The 15,034-nt window shown below is 42.0% G+C and overlaps 1 pseudogene; it reads left to right on the top strand.

The window, feature by feature from the left end:
- LOC138666464 (zinc finger protein 850-like) overlaps nt 1–15,034 on the top strand; it is a 132,255-nt pseudogene that overhangs the window by 15,876 nt on the left and 101,345 nt on the right.

Genomic DNA, 15,034 nt, shown 5'->3' with positions numbered 1-15,034 from the left:
CCTGCTGTTGTGCGCGTGCGCGTCCGGAGTTCCGGTGTCTGGGCCGCGGCGTCTCGGTGGCCTTGGTAACGCCATGATCACAACATGTGCGTCCGGTCACGTGGCACTGCGTCCCGGACTTCCGGTTTATTCGGGCGGCGCACGCGCCGCTTAGACGGTGAGGGAGAACATCAGCGTCCTCCATCACTACTGTATAAAAAGCCCTTCGGTCATAGACTTTACACACACCCCCTGACAAAGGACTGCGTGTCTGAAACGCGCGTCGGGGTGCACATCATCTCGCTGCTGGTGGCCTGAGAATATTCCCTTCATTCATTGTGAGTATCTGGCATCCCTATAGCATTTGCACATAGCACTTTGCATCGGATTGTTTTTCTTCAGCATATTGCACATCAAGCCCCTTACGTGGTAATTTGTTCACTGCACTTAGCACTTTATTATTGATAAATTTCTACCATTGTTTTACCCATTGTTTGAGGATTTTTCCTGTGCTTAAATTATATTGCATTGGTTATTTAGTATACACCTGTTTTTCACTCCTTGTGTGCTTATGCCACAGATTGCCATTTTACTCTTTGATATTTTATCATGATTCGGCCTACCTTGTCATGTGCAGCTTGAATTGTGCACATATGTACTATATATTTTTTTGGATTATATCGTTTTATATGTTTTTTTTTAAAAAAAAATTTAATATTGTTGTCACTTCTGCTATCCAATAAAAATTGACTTTTATACTTCATTCCCTGTCACTTTCTCATTGGTTCTACTTTCGTGTTTAGAGCTTTTTTTGTTTTTCACTATAGTATTGCTAAATACAGGGATCCTAAATGTTGTTTGAGCACACTGCAAGACTCAGAAGTGAGAACGGATTTTGCTGGATTGGTTTAGAGAAACCTTTTTGGTTTTCAACAGCCTTTGAGCCACTAATAGTGAGGGAACCTCTGTTTTTCCATTGACAGATGATGGACCTGAGTGGAGACTTGTTTTTTTGTGAGATGACAATTGGAATTTTTTTTACCTACATAACATTAGTTTCTTTTTATTCGATATTTAGGAGGCAGAATGAACAAACAGCTTAACACCACACACTACTGGCTCACCCAATAAGGTTTTCTATTAGACTGAACTGTCATTGTCTTGGTAAATAATTAAATTCTATTACACAGCTTGTCATTTTTATGGAAAGTAGAAATGTTCAAAAATATGAAACTCAAGGAAATTTTATTAAAAAAATAATTGTTTTTTGTCTTAGCAGATGACTGTACCTGGAGATCAGAGGGACAGCTGACATCTTCAATTTTTAAATCGGATGATCTTGAGATCCTACAAGATACAACTGAAGTGAATGCTATTACTCCAGATATACCATCTTCCATTCACAGCAAAGATCTGTCATTTGATCCTATGAAACAGGTCCCATCTACTGATTCATTACCGACTACAAAGGAAAACCAAATTCACAACAGAGGCATTAAAAAACAAACTTCTTCTAAAGCAAATAAGTCATTTTCATGTTCAGAATGTGGGAAATACTTTACACAGAAATCACATTTTGTTAACCACCAGAGAACTCACACAGGGGAGAAGCCTTTTACCTGTTCAGAATGTGAGAAATGTTTTAATCTTAATTCAAACTTGGTTAGGCACCAGAGAACTCACACAGAAGAGAAGCCTTTTTCATGTTCAGAATGTGGGAAATGTTTTAATAATAATTCAAACTTTGTTCAGCACCAGATGACTCACACAGGGGAGACGCCTTTTTCCTGTTCAGAATGTGAGAAATGTTTTAAACAGAAATCAGAGCTTGTTATTCACCAGAGAATTCACACAGGGGAGAAGCCTTTTTCATGTTCAGAATGTGGGAAATATTTTGTACATAAATCAAATTTTGTTATCCACCAGAGGACTCACACAGGGGAGAATCCTTTTTGCTGTTCAGAATGTGGGAAATGTTTTAATACTAAATCACGTTTGGTTAGGCACCAGAAAATTCACACAGGGGAGAAGCCTTTTTTCTGTTCAGAATGTGAGAAATGTTTTAATGTTAAATCAAGTTTGGTTAGGCACCAGAGAATTCACACAGGGGAGAAGCCTTTTACCTGTTCAGAATGTGAGAAATGTTTTAATCGTAAATCACCTTTGGTTAGGCACCAGAGAATTCACACAGGGGAGAAACCTTTTTAATGTTCAGAATGTGGGAAATGTTTTACACAGAAATCGGAGCTTGCTACTCACCAGAGAATTCACACAGGGGAGAAGCCTTTTTCATGTTCAGAATGTGGGAAATGTTTTTTGTAAATTAGGTGTATTGAGTTGTTTATGGAAAACATGAAAATCACAGTAGTAATTTGCATTTATAAACACGTACATAAATGTAAGATAATCATTATTCAAATCACAATGTATTAGGTGTCGAGTTCCCGCTTCTGCACAGGGGGAATCTCAAACCATCTCCACTGCGGTCTCCCATTCTTCTCCAGCTGCAGTGGAATCTGCTCAGCGGAGACGTCGGTCCCAGTGTCTAGCTCAGGCTAATACTGGACGACAGGTTACTACTGCCCTTCCAGGCTCTGTTCTTGTAGCCAGCAATGTTCAGCAGCGAACAGGTCTTTCTGGGACTAAGTCCAGATTTTCCCTTTCTGAGCATGCCCACGGGATGACCTCCCATTGGAGGTCGGGGGTCACATGCTCAGATGCAGCAGATCCCATTGGTCCTATATTGGAAGGTCCTGAAGGTGCTAAACTTCTGTGGCAGCTTCCCATTGGTCCTTTATTGGAAGGTCCTGAACGTGCTGCAGCTATATAAGCTTCGCATCACCGCACGGCCATGCGCTAGTATACAATTGTTATCGTGTGTGTGTTGATGAGTGCAAGTCGTTCCTTAAAAAACCCATCCCTTGTGTATGACTGTTCGCGTAAGGTGTATGGCTGCAATTTAGCGCCCGGCTGAACTCACAGCTTTAACGCACGAAACAGCGTCTAACTGCTGTGACCGCCAGTACAGCGCCGTGCGCTATCCGAGCGCTTACCTTACCCAAGTCTGGGTGGTTTGTGGCATCCGCTAGTGTGGCACAGCATGCACTTCTGTGCATATTAGTTACTCTTATACCCCAATTGTGTCGATCGCAAGAGGTCTACACTAACTCTAATCCTGTGTCCTGGGATAGAGTTCTGTGGTTCCTTGCTTGCGCTCTCTGTTCGGTACCGCGACCCTGTGACTTAACAGGGATCGCTTTCTTCATACAGGGTGAAGTTAACCCATGTGTGTATCCTCATTGTACCGCCATATAGTCCGTCATTACTTAGCAGCAGGTTCCATCTCTGCACGGTGGACCCCGGGCTGCGAACGCACCTTATTGTATCTATTTAATTATTTGGTGCGTTCCGCTAGCCCTAACACAATGTATATCTAATATTTGTCACTCTTGCAATATTGTAATAAAAATGTAACTGTCTCAACAAAGAGAGTATAAAGAAAATAAAAAAGGAAAAGGAAATCGGGGTATTGCAAGCTAACTGACGAGGGCCAACAGCCCGAAACACCGTGTCTGCGAATTGAGATATTGATTTGGCTTTTATCCTAAGTCATATTGCACGACTCGTTAAAGGGTTGATTGTGACTTGTAGGATCGCTACTTCCAACAGGTGGCGCTATAGAGTTTAAGTCCTCTTTTTCTCAGAAGAGGCAATTTGCATAAGCTAATTATTATAATTCTAGTCCTATGAACATGGACATAATACATTTAGAACGTTAAGGATTTATTAATGATTGTAGGAAAGGTTTGTAGACATTACAATCCCTGAACTCTCACTACTCCACTATTATGAGTTACAGAGATATTATTAGTTCATTAAGTGGGAGGAGTGGAGACTAGGCTCTCCATAGTGCTAGACTCCTATAGGAGATTCTATGGATGACCTAGGTTATGAAAAGAGAAGACGAGTAGTTGGAAGAAAGAAGATGAGAAGAAAGGAGGAAGAGGGAAGAAGAAAGAAGGAAAAGAGAGAAAAAAGGAGGGGAGGAAGGGATATGGGTGGAGAGGAGGAGGGTGTAGTTGGATGGGAATAAGAATCCGGTTTCTGGTCCGAGTGAACTGGAGTCTAAGGTTTTTCAGGATGGTATAATATTAGTCCCATTGTCAGGGTAAATGGTGAGTATGGGTCTCTGGTGAACTGGGCTAGTTATTTAGTGTAACCAGTTATTTAGCTCATCAGTTTCCCTGAAGGCGATCCAAGGAGACCAGACCCCAAACACTCCTTCCGAGGTTCCAGTGTCTTGACCAATCAGTTGCTCCATTCTAAAGATGTGATTGAGTTCCATTATGAAATCAGAGCGCGTGGGGGATTTAGATTGCTTCCAGTAGCGGGGAATCAGGTTACGAGCTGCCGTTAGGAAGTGTCTCAACAGGCCTTTCTTGAATTTGGAAATGGAGAGGTCACAAATGGATAATAAGGCTAATTCCATTGTAGGTTGGATTTTGTGGAAGGATAGTTTATTGTGAAGTTCAAAGATGTCTACCCAAAAATCATGTATAGGTGGACAGTACCACCAGACATGTGAATATGTCCCCTCAACCTCCCAGCACCTCCAGCAAGTATCCACGAATGTGGGAAATGTTTTAATCTTAATTCAAACTTGGTTAGGCACCAGAGAACTCACACAGAAGAGAAGCTTTTTTCATGTTCAGAATGTGGGAAATGTTTTAATATTAAATCACGTTTGGTTAGGCACCAGAAAATTCACACAAGGGAGAAGCCTTTTTCCTGTTAAGAATGTGGGAAATGTTTTAACCGTAAATCGGTTCTTGATAGCCACCAGAGAACCCACACAGGGGAGAAGCCTTTTTCCTGTTCAGAATGTGGGAAATGTTTTAATCGGAAAGCGCATCTTGTTAGACATCAGAGCAGTCACACAGGGAAGAAGCCATTTTCATTTTCTTAATGTGGAAAATATTTTACTTGGAAATCAGCTGTTAACAAACATCAGAGATATCACATAGGGGACAAGCCTTTTTATGTTCAGAATGTTGGAATCGATTTAACAAAATTGGATCTTCTTAAAGGGGTTGTCTCTTGTCAATCCTCATGTTTGATGACAAAAGGAAAAACTAAACTTATTAATTCCAATTGTAAAACTATACCCATAATTTACCCCCTGAAGGTTAGGGTACCGTCTCACAGTGGCACTTTTGTCGCTACGACGGTACGATCCGTGACGTTCCAGCGATATCCATGCGATATCGCTGTGTCTGACACGCAGCAGCGATCAGGGACCCTGCTGAGAATCGTACGTCGTAGCAGATCGTTTGGAACTTTCTTTCATCGCCGGATCTCCCGCTGTCATCGCTTGTAACCAGGGTAAACATTGGGTTACTAAGCGCAGGGCCGCGCTTAGTAACCCGATGTTTATCCTGGTTACCATCGTAAATGTAAAAAAAACAAACAGTACATACTTACATTCCGGTGTCCGTCCCTTGCCGTCTGCTTCCCGCACTGACTGACTGACAGCGCTGTGCTGTGCTTTCACTTTACGGCCGGCAGTCAGTCAGTGCGGGAAGCAGACGGCAAGGGACAGACACCGGAATGTAAGTATGTAGTGTTTGTTTTTTTTTACGCTGGTAACCAGGGTAAACATCGGGTTACTAAGCGCGGCCCTGCGCTTAGTAACCCGATGTTTACCCTGGTTACCCGGGGACCTCGGCATCGTTGGTCGCTGGAGAGCTGTGTGACAGCTCTCCAGCGACCACACAACGACTTACCAACGATCACGGCCAGGTCGTATCGCTGGTCATGATCGTTAGTAAATCGTATAGTGTAACGGTACCCTTAGTTAGAAGGTGACTAATAGAAAAAACATATACCCCACGTTTCAGTATACAGGGTGAGGTGAGGTACACACACTCGCTCTCCAAGCCTCTCATTTCTATGGGATTTGTCGTCCTCACAAAGGCGACTCATCGGGAGACTTTATTTAATACTAGATTGTGGCCCGATTCTAACGCATCGGGTATTCTAGAATATGCATGTCCCCGTAGTATATGGACAATGATGATTCCAGAATTCGCGGCAGACTGTGCCCGTCGCTGATTGGTCGAGGCAACCTTTATGACATCGTCGCCATGGCAACCATTATGACATCATCGTCGCTGTGCCAGTTGCTGATTGGTCGAGGCCTGGCGGCCTCGACCAATCAGATGCGGGATTTCTACGTCCTTTATGACATCATCGTCGCTGTGCCCGTTGCTGATTGGTCGAGGCCTGGCGGCCTCGACCAATCAGAGACGCGGGATTTCTATGTCGATGCTGTGCCGGTCTCTGATTGGTCGAGGCCTTGCGGCCTCGACCAATCAGAGAGCCGGGATTTCCAGGACAGACAGACAGACAGACAGACGGAAAAACCCTTAGGCAATTATATATATAGATTGACCTAAAATCATGTATCATAGTAACATAGTTAGTAAGGCCGAAAAAAGACATTTGTCCATCCAGTTCAGCCTATATTCCATCATAATAAATACCCAGATCTACGTCCTTCTACAGAACCTAATAATTGTATGATACAATATTGTTCTGCTCCAGGAAGACATCCAGGCCTCTCTTGAACCCCTCGACTGAGTTCGCCATCACCACCTCCTCAGGCAAGCAATTCCAGATTCTCACTGCCCTAACAGTAAAGAATCCTCTTCTGTGTTGGTGGAAAAACCTTCTCTCCTCCAGACGCAAAGAATGCCCCCTTGTGCCCGTCACCTTCCTTGGTATAAACAGATCCTCAGCGAGATATTTGTATTGTCCCCTTATATACTTATACATGGTTATTAGATCGCCCCTCAGTCGTCTTTTTTCTAGACTAAATAATCCTAATTTCGCTAATCTATCTGGGTATTGTAGTTCTCCCATCCCCTTTATTAATTTTGTTGCCCTCCTTTGTACTCTCTCTAGTTCCATTATATCCTTCCTGAGCACCGGTGCCCAAAACTGGACACAGTACTCCATGTGCGGTCTAACTAGGGATTTGTACAGAGGCAGTATAATGCTCTCATCATGTGTATCCAGACCTCTTTTAATGCACCCCATGATCCTGTTTGCCTTGGCAGCTGCTGCCTGGCACTGGCTGCTCCAGGTAAGTTTATCATTAACTAGGATCCCCAAGTCCTTCTCCCTGTCAGATTTACCCAGTGGTTTCCCGTTCAGTGTGTAATGGTGATATTGATTCCCTCTTCCCATGTGTATAACCTTACATTTATCATTGTTAAACCTCATCTGCCACCTTTCAGCCCAAGTTTCCAACTTATCCAGATCCATCTGTAGCAGAATACTATCTTCTCTTGTATTAACTGCTTTACATAGTTTTGTATCATCTGCAAATATCGATATTTTACTGTGTAAACCTTCTACCAGATCATTAATGAATATGTTGAAGAGAACAGGTCCCAATACTGACCCCTGCGGTACCCCACTGGTCACAGCGACCCAGTTAGAGACTATACCATTTATAACCACCCTCTGCTTTCTATCACTAAGCCAGTTACTAACCCATTTACACACATTTTCCCCCAGACCAAGCATTCTCATTTTGTGTACCAACCTCTTGTGCGGCACGGTATCAAACGCTTTGGAAAAATCGAGATATACCACGTCCAATGACTCACCGTGGTCCAGTCTATAGCTTACCTCTTCATAAAAACTGATTAGATTGGTTTGACAGGAGCGATTTCTCATAAACCCATGCTGATATGGAGTTAAACAGTTATTCTCATTGAGATAATCCAGAATAACATCCCTCAGAAACCCTTCAAATATTTTACCAACAATAGAGGTTAGACTTACTGGCCTATAATTTCCAGGTTCACTTTTAGAGCCCTTTTTGAATATTGGCACCACATTTGCTATGCGCCAGTCCTGCGGAACAGACCCTGTCGCTATAGAGTCACTAAAAATAAGAAATAATGGTTTATCTATTACATTACTTAGTTCTCTTAGTACTCGTGGGTGTATGCCATCCGGACCCGGAGATTTATCTATTTTAATCTTATTTAGCCGGTTTCGCACCTCTTCTTGGGTTAGATTGGTGACCCTTAATATAGGGTTTTCATTGTTTCTTGGGATTTCACCTAGCATTTCATTTTCCACCGTGAATACCGTGGAGAAGAAGGTGTTTAATATGTTAGCTTTTTCCTCGTCATCTACAACCATTCTTTCCTCACTATTTTTTAAGGGGCCTACATTTTCAGTTTTTATTCTTTTACTATTGATATAGTTGAAGAACAGTTTGGGATTAGTTTTACTCTCCTTAGCAGTGTGCTTCTCTGTTTCCTTTTTGGCAGCTTTAATTAGTTTTTTTGATAAAGTATTTTTCTCCCTATAGTTTTTTAGAGCTTCAATGGTGCCATCCTGCTTTAGTAGTGCAAATGCTTTCTTTTTACTGTTAATTGCCTGTCTTACTTCTTTGTTTAGCCACATTGGGTTTTTCCTATTTCAAGGTATAAACCGCTTACACTGCCTATTTAGGATGTTCTTAAACATTTCCCATTTATTATCTGTATTCTCATTTCTGAGGATATTGTCCCAGTCTACCAGATTAAGGGCATCTCTAAGCTGTTCAAACTTTGCCTTCCTAAAGTTCAATGTTTTTGTGACTCCCTGACAAGTCCCCCTAGTGAAAGACAGGTGAAACTGCACAATATTGTGGTCGCTATTTCCTAAATGCCCAACCACCTGCAGATTTGTTATTCTGTCAGGTCTATTAGATAGTATTAGGTCTAAAAGTGCTGCTCCTCTGGTTGGATTCTGCACCAATTGTGAAAGATAATTTTTCTTGGTTATTAGCAGAAACCTGTTGCCTTTATGGGTTTCACAGGTTTCTGTTTCCCAGTTAATATCCGGGTAAAGTCCCCCATAACCAGGACCTCATTATGGGTTGCAGCTTCATCTATCTGCTTTAGAAGTAGACTTTCCATGCTTTCTGTTATATTTGGGGGTTTGTAACAGACCCCAATGAGAATTTTGTTACCATTTTTCCCTCCATGAATTTCAACCCATATGGACTCGACATCCTCATTCCCTTCGCTAATATCCTCCCTTAAAGTGGACTTTAGACAAGACTTTACATAGAGACAAACCCCTCCTCCTCTCCGATTTTTACGATCCTTTCTAAACAGACTGTAACCCTGTAAGTTAACTGCCCAGTCATAGCTTTCATCTAACCATGTCTCGGTTATTCCCACTATGTCAAAGTTACCTGTAGATATTTCTGCTTCTAGTTCTTCCATCTTGTTTGTCAGGCTTCTGGCGTTTGCGAGCATGCAGTTTAGAGGATTTTGTTTTGTTCCAATCTCCTCACTGTGGATTGTTTTAGAAATGTTCTTACCTCCCTTCTGAGTATGTTTTCCTGGGTCGTCTTTGTTCGAGTCTAATGTTTTTCTTCCCGTCCCCTCTTCTTCTAGTTTAACGCCCTCCTGATGAGTGTAGCGAGTCTTCTGGCGAATGTGTGTATCATGTTATGCGAAACAGTCAGAAAACTAGCCACATATAGGCAGATCCCAGACTTCAAACTATATACTTCCTAAGTTTATAAGCCACTCCAGTGGTAGTCAGTCAGGAATAGATAGCATGTGAATTTTTTTTTTTATAATTATTGTGTTTTTCTCCTATAGGGACTGCCCTAGTTTGGTATTGTAACAGCTGTCAATTAGTAGTGCAGACAGGTTGTCCTAGACTAAACTCCGTTTTCAGATGGCCCAATATGTACCACTCAGGGAACACTTACCTGCTACAGAGATCATTAGCAGCTTCTAACTAATGGCCATGCTGCGGTCTGTCAGGGAATGAGTGCAATATCGTTATAAAGACTAGGGACATGTGCAGCCATAATGTCTGGGAGATCTGTGCTATTATTTAGTAGGAATATGGAAATTATATCTGGAAGTTAAGTGTCCCCTGAGTGGTATATACTGTATTTTCACATGCTATCTATTCCTGACACTTATAAACTTACGAAGTATATATCAAAAACATTCTAATGTGGTGGGTGCCATAAAGGAAGAGAAGTGATAAGGAGTACAATTAAAAACTGTGTATTTATTTATAAATAGATAACATAGTAGATAACACATAAGACAAAAATGGGGGAAAGGGAAAAACCTCCAAATACAGGGGGAGATAGCCCAGCACAGATCCAACAAGTGGTGTAACTATAAGTATTCTAATTTAGGTATAGATAATAGTTATAGTTGTTACAACAACATATAGATAAAGTGCACAGTTACAATATGTATAAGCGCAAGAGACAGTTATTATATAAATATGTTCAACTTTACTGTATTCCCTAAGAGAGAAAGGCAGATGAAGGTATGCCCAGCAAGGCAAGATTTGTTGCTAATAAACCTGGGGAGTGGTGCAACCACTACACTACCTATATACAGCCTGAAAAGTAAGAGGAGGAAAGAAAATGCTCTGTAATATATCAATTACCTGCCGTGTAGTTGATAATATAGCAGGTCCGTGCGCTATGTGTGGAGTGCTGGTACTGCTCCCCCGTGCCCGATGAGCGCCGTTTTGCAATAGCTTCTTCAAAAGGGGCGTGGATGAAGTATATAGTATAAAGTCTGGGGTCTGCCTATATATGGCTAGTTTACTGACTGTTTCGGATAACATAATACATGATTTTAGGGTTTTCTTCATCTAGTCTCACTTGAATATAGGTCAATATTAAATAGTCTCTTCAGGAGTCGTCTTCGGTGAGGACAATGACACCAGTAGAAATGAGAGACTTGGAGAGTGAGTGTGTATACGTCACCTCACCCTATATACTGAGACGTGGGGTATATGTTTTTTCTATTAGTCACCTTCTGACTAACCTTCAGGGGGTGAATTATGGGTATAGTTTTACATTTGGAATTAATAAAGTTTAGTTTTATCCTTTGTCAATGAATCTTCTAATCAAGATATATACAGTTAGGTCCATATATATTTGGACAGAGACAACATTTTTCTAATTTTGGTTATAGACATTACCACAATTAATTTTAAACAAAACAATTCAGATGCAGTTGAAGGTCAGACTTTCAGCTTTCATTTGAGGGTATCCACATTAAAATTGGATGAAGGGTTTAGGAGTTTCAGCTCCTTAACATGTGCCACCCTGTTTTTAAAGGGACCAAAAGTAATTGGACAATAGACTCCAAGGCTATTTCATGGACTGGTGTGGGCAATCCCTTTGTTATGTCATTCTCAATTAAGCAAATAAAAGGTCTGGAGTTGATTTGAGATGTGGTGCTTTCATTTGGAAGGTTTTGCTGTGAAGTAAACATGCAGTCAAATGAGCGCTCCATGCAGGTGAAACAAGTCATCCTTAAGCTGCGAAAACAGAAAAAAACCCATCCAAGAAATTACTACAATATTAGGAGTGGCAAAATCTACAGCTTGGTACATACTGAGAAAGAAAGAAAGCACTGGTGAACTCATCAATGCAAAAAGACCTGGGCGCCCACGGAAGACAACAGTGGTGGATGATCGCAGAATAATCTCCATGGTGAAGAGAAACCCCTTCACAACAGCCAACCAAGTGACCAACACTCTCCAGGAGGTCGGCGTATCAATATCCAAATCTACCATAAAGAGAAGACTGCCTGAAAGTAAATACAGAGGGTTCACTGCACGGTGCAAGCCACTCATAAGCATCAAGAATAAAAAGGCTAGACAGGAATTTGCTAAAAAACATCTAAAAAAGCCAGCACAGTTCTGGAAGAACATTCTTTGGACAGATGAAACCAAGATCAACCTCTACCAGAATGATGGAAAGAGAAAAGTATGGCGAAGGCGTGGTACAGCTCATGATCCAAAGCATACCACATCATCTGTAAAACACGGCGGAGGCAGTGTGATGGCTTGGGCATGCATGGCTGCCAGTGGCACTGGGTCACTAGTGTTTATTGATGATGTGACACAGGACAGAAGCAGCCGAATGAATTCTGAGGTATTCAGAGACATACTGTATGCTCAGATCCAGCCAAATGCAGCCAAACTGATTGGTCGTCGTTTCATACTACAGATGGACAATGACCCAAAACATAAAGCCAAAGCAACCCAGGAGTTTATTAAAGCAAAGAAGTGGAATATTCTTGAATGGCCAAGTCAGTCACCTGATCTCAACCCAATTGAGCATGCATTTCACTTGTTAAAGACTAAACTTCAGACAGAAAGGCCCACAAATAAACAGCAACTCAAAACCACCGCAGTGAAGGCCTGGCAGAGCATCAAAAAGGAGGAAACAGCGTCTGGTGATGTCCATGAGTTCAAGACTTCAGGCAGTCATTGCCAACAAAGGGTTTTCAACCAAGTACTAAAAATGAACATTTTATTTAAAATTATTGAATCTGTCCAATTACTTTTGGTCCCTTTAAAAACCGGGTGGCACATGTTAAGGAGCTGAAACTCCTAAAACCTTCATCCAATTTTAATGTGGATACCCTAAGATGAAAGCTGAAAGTCTGAACTTCAACTGCATCTGAATTGTTTTGTTTAAAATTCATTGTGGTAATGTCTATAACCAAAATTAGAAAAATGTTGTCTCTGTCCAAATATATATGGACCTAACTGTATTATATATATTTTTTTCTCAGTGAACTCCTCATGTTTGGCCTCATTAAAATAAAAACACTCCTACTCCACTGGCGTACGGCCTCTGCTTCAGTGGTGCCGAGACTCACTGTCATGGGGCTTATGTGAAGTTATTACATCACACGAGCCATACGCCCATTTAACGCCTTCGGATGTATTGAACATCAACAGGAAGCCAGGGTTTTTGTTTTTTTTTTGAATGGGGCAAAAGAGGGTAATTAGAACCTTTATATTTTTTAAGTAGTGTTAAAAACTTTTTTTTTTTTTACTTTTAACATTGTGAACACATACAGCATTGTATCTTAATTAACCAGATGACTATTTTTAGCAAACAAAGAATAATGGAATGTTATCTGTATGTTAGCTTTCAAGTTTAAACGGAACCTGTCACCATGAAAATGCAGTCTAATCTGCAGGCACCATTATAGAGCAGGAGGATCCGAGTAGATTTATATATAGTTCTGTAAGAAATGATTCAGAAGAACCTGTGTTTTAATCTGTTAAATTTCTGCTTTTTCTGGGATTTTTGGTCCAGTGGGCGGTTCTATCAGTGACATATGAGAACGCTGTCAGTCACTGATAGGACCGCCCAATGGACCAAAAATCCCAGAAAAAGCAGAAGTTTAACAGATTAAAAAAACAGGTTCTTCTGAATCTTTTCTTACAAAACTATATATCAATCTACTTGATCTTGTCTCCATTCTTACCCATTATGTAAATCCTGAATGAGGGACACTTGTTAAGTCTAAACATAGGTTACATGCCTCTGTATGGAGAGACTGAGAGAGTAACAGCCAGAGAGATTCTGCCAAGACATTCATACATCCCAAAATGACTAGAGACAAGACGGCAGCCATTTTACATTATGGCTCCATCACGAAGGTCCACGGATCTATCATTCTATAGGATACAACCTAGGGGTTTTCAGCCTCGGTTGGAAGAATACAGATCTGCTCCATTGACCATCGCTGAACCATGTATACGTTTGGAGAAGCTAGGTAGTGATCCTCAGATCAATTGACCTTGTATGGACTTAATGGACTGTCATCTTCCTATACTTGTTGTTCCCTCCTCTCTGTGTGCGTACCACAGGTGGAGCAGTCGCCCCTGGAAGATGAAGCCAGGTTGTGATCCTCGGATGAACTAGCCTTGTACCTTGTATGGACTCATCGGACTGTCATCTTCCTACACTTGTTGTCTCTGGGTGCGTGCTACAGGTGGAGTAACAAACCCTGGAATATGAAGCCAGGTTGTGATCCTCGGATTAACTGGCCTTGTATAGACTGAATGGACTGTCATCTTCCTACGCTTAGTATGTATCAATGGTTAGCACTCGACAAGACAATATGGGTATATGGTTCTAGTGAAAAGGGACCATTGGCCCCGTAGATAAAAGTTCAATATAGAATCACTGCACTCATACAATGGAAATGGTCGCTTTACTCATCACTGTTAATATTCACCTGAAGCATACCTTTTCCATTGTATGAGTGCGGTGATTTTATATTGAACTTGTATCTTCCAACGCTTGTTGTTACCTCCTCTCTGTGTGCGCGTCATCGGTGGAGTAGCAACCCCGGAAGATCTAAAGTCATGGCTGCTATTATCCTGGCGAGTCAGTGGAAGGGTGAGACTCTGTAATGTACACCATTTGGGTATTTTGCTGGGACTGTTCCATGTGTTATCTGCCTGTTTTGCGGTTCAGTAAAGCATTGCCACACTGTTTTACCCTCACCCTGTGTTGTCTGAGTAGCATTTTGCCCATGTTAAAAGGAGAGCGGCAGTTTTGCGGGACGATCCCTGGTCCATGTGGTTTTGGCTAGCGGACGGCGCTTATTACAGTCCGGCAGGGACAACCATAGAGGTATGCTGGAGACCTGGTTGTCATTCCAACCCATTGGTGACCCACGATCACGTGACGGGGTCACCGATGGGTGGGATTTCCAGCACGCTTCTCCATTACTAAGCCGTGGGCTTGAGGACACCGGTGACATCAACCCCATGACTATTTCCGCACTTGCCACCGCTACAGGGCAAGTGGGAAGAGCCGGGCAAAGCGCCAGAATTGGCACAGCTAATAGATGTGCCTTATCTGGGCAGCTGCGGGCTGCTATTTTTAGGCTGGGGGGTCAATATCCATGGTCCTTTACCAGCCTGAGAATACCAGCACCAAGCTGTGAGCTTTAGCAAGGCTGGTTGTCAAAAATAAGGGGGACCCCACACAGTTTTTTTTTTATTTGTGGGGATCCCTCTATTCTTGATAGCCAACCTTGCTAAAGTTGACAGCTGAGGGTTGCAGCGTACTGTAACGCTCCTTCCCAGGCACCCGTCCATGTGGTACTGATGCTGGACATGCATGCCACACATGTTCCGCAAGTATTACACACCACACGGACACTGACATCTCCAGTAC

The sequence above is a fragment of the Ranitomeya imitator genome, chromosome 2 (genome assembly GCF_032444005.1).
Source record: "Ranitomeya imitator isolate aRanImi1 chromosome 2, aRanImi1.pri, whole genome shotgun sequence".
Taxonomy (NCBI): domain Eukaryota; kingdom Metazoa; phylum Chordata; class Amphibia; order Anura; family Dendrobatidae; genus Ranitomeya; species Ranitomeya imitator.
Note: the sequence above shows the minus strand (reverse complement) of the source record. Positions and strands in the feature narration are given on the sequence as shown.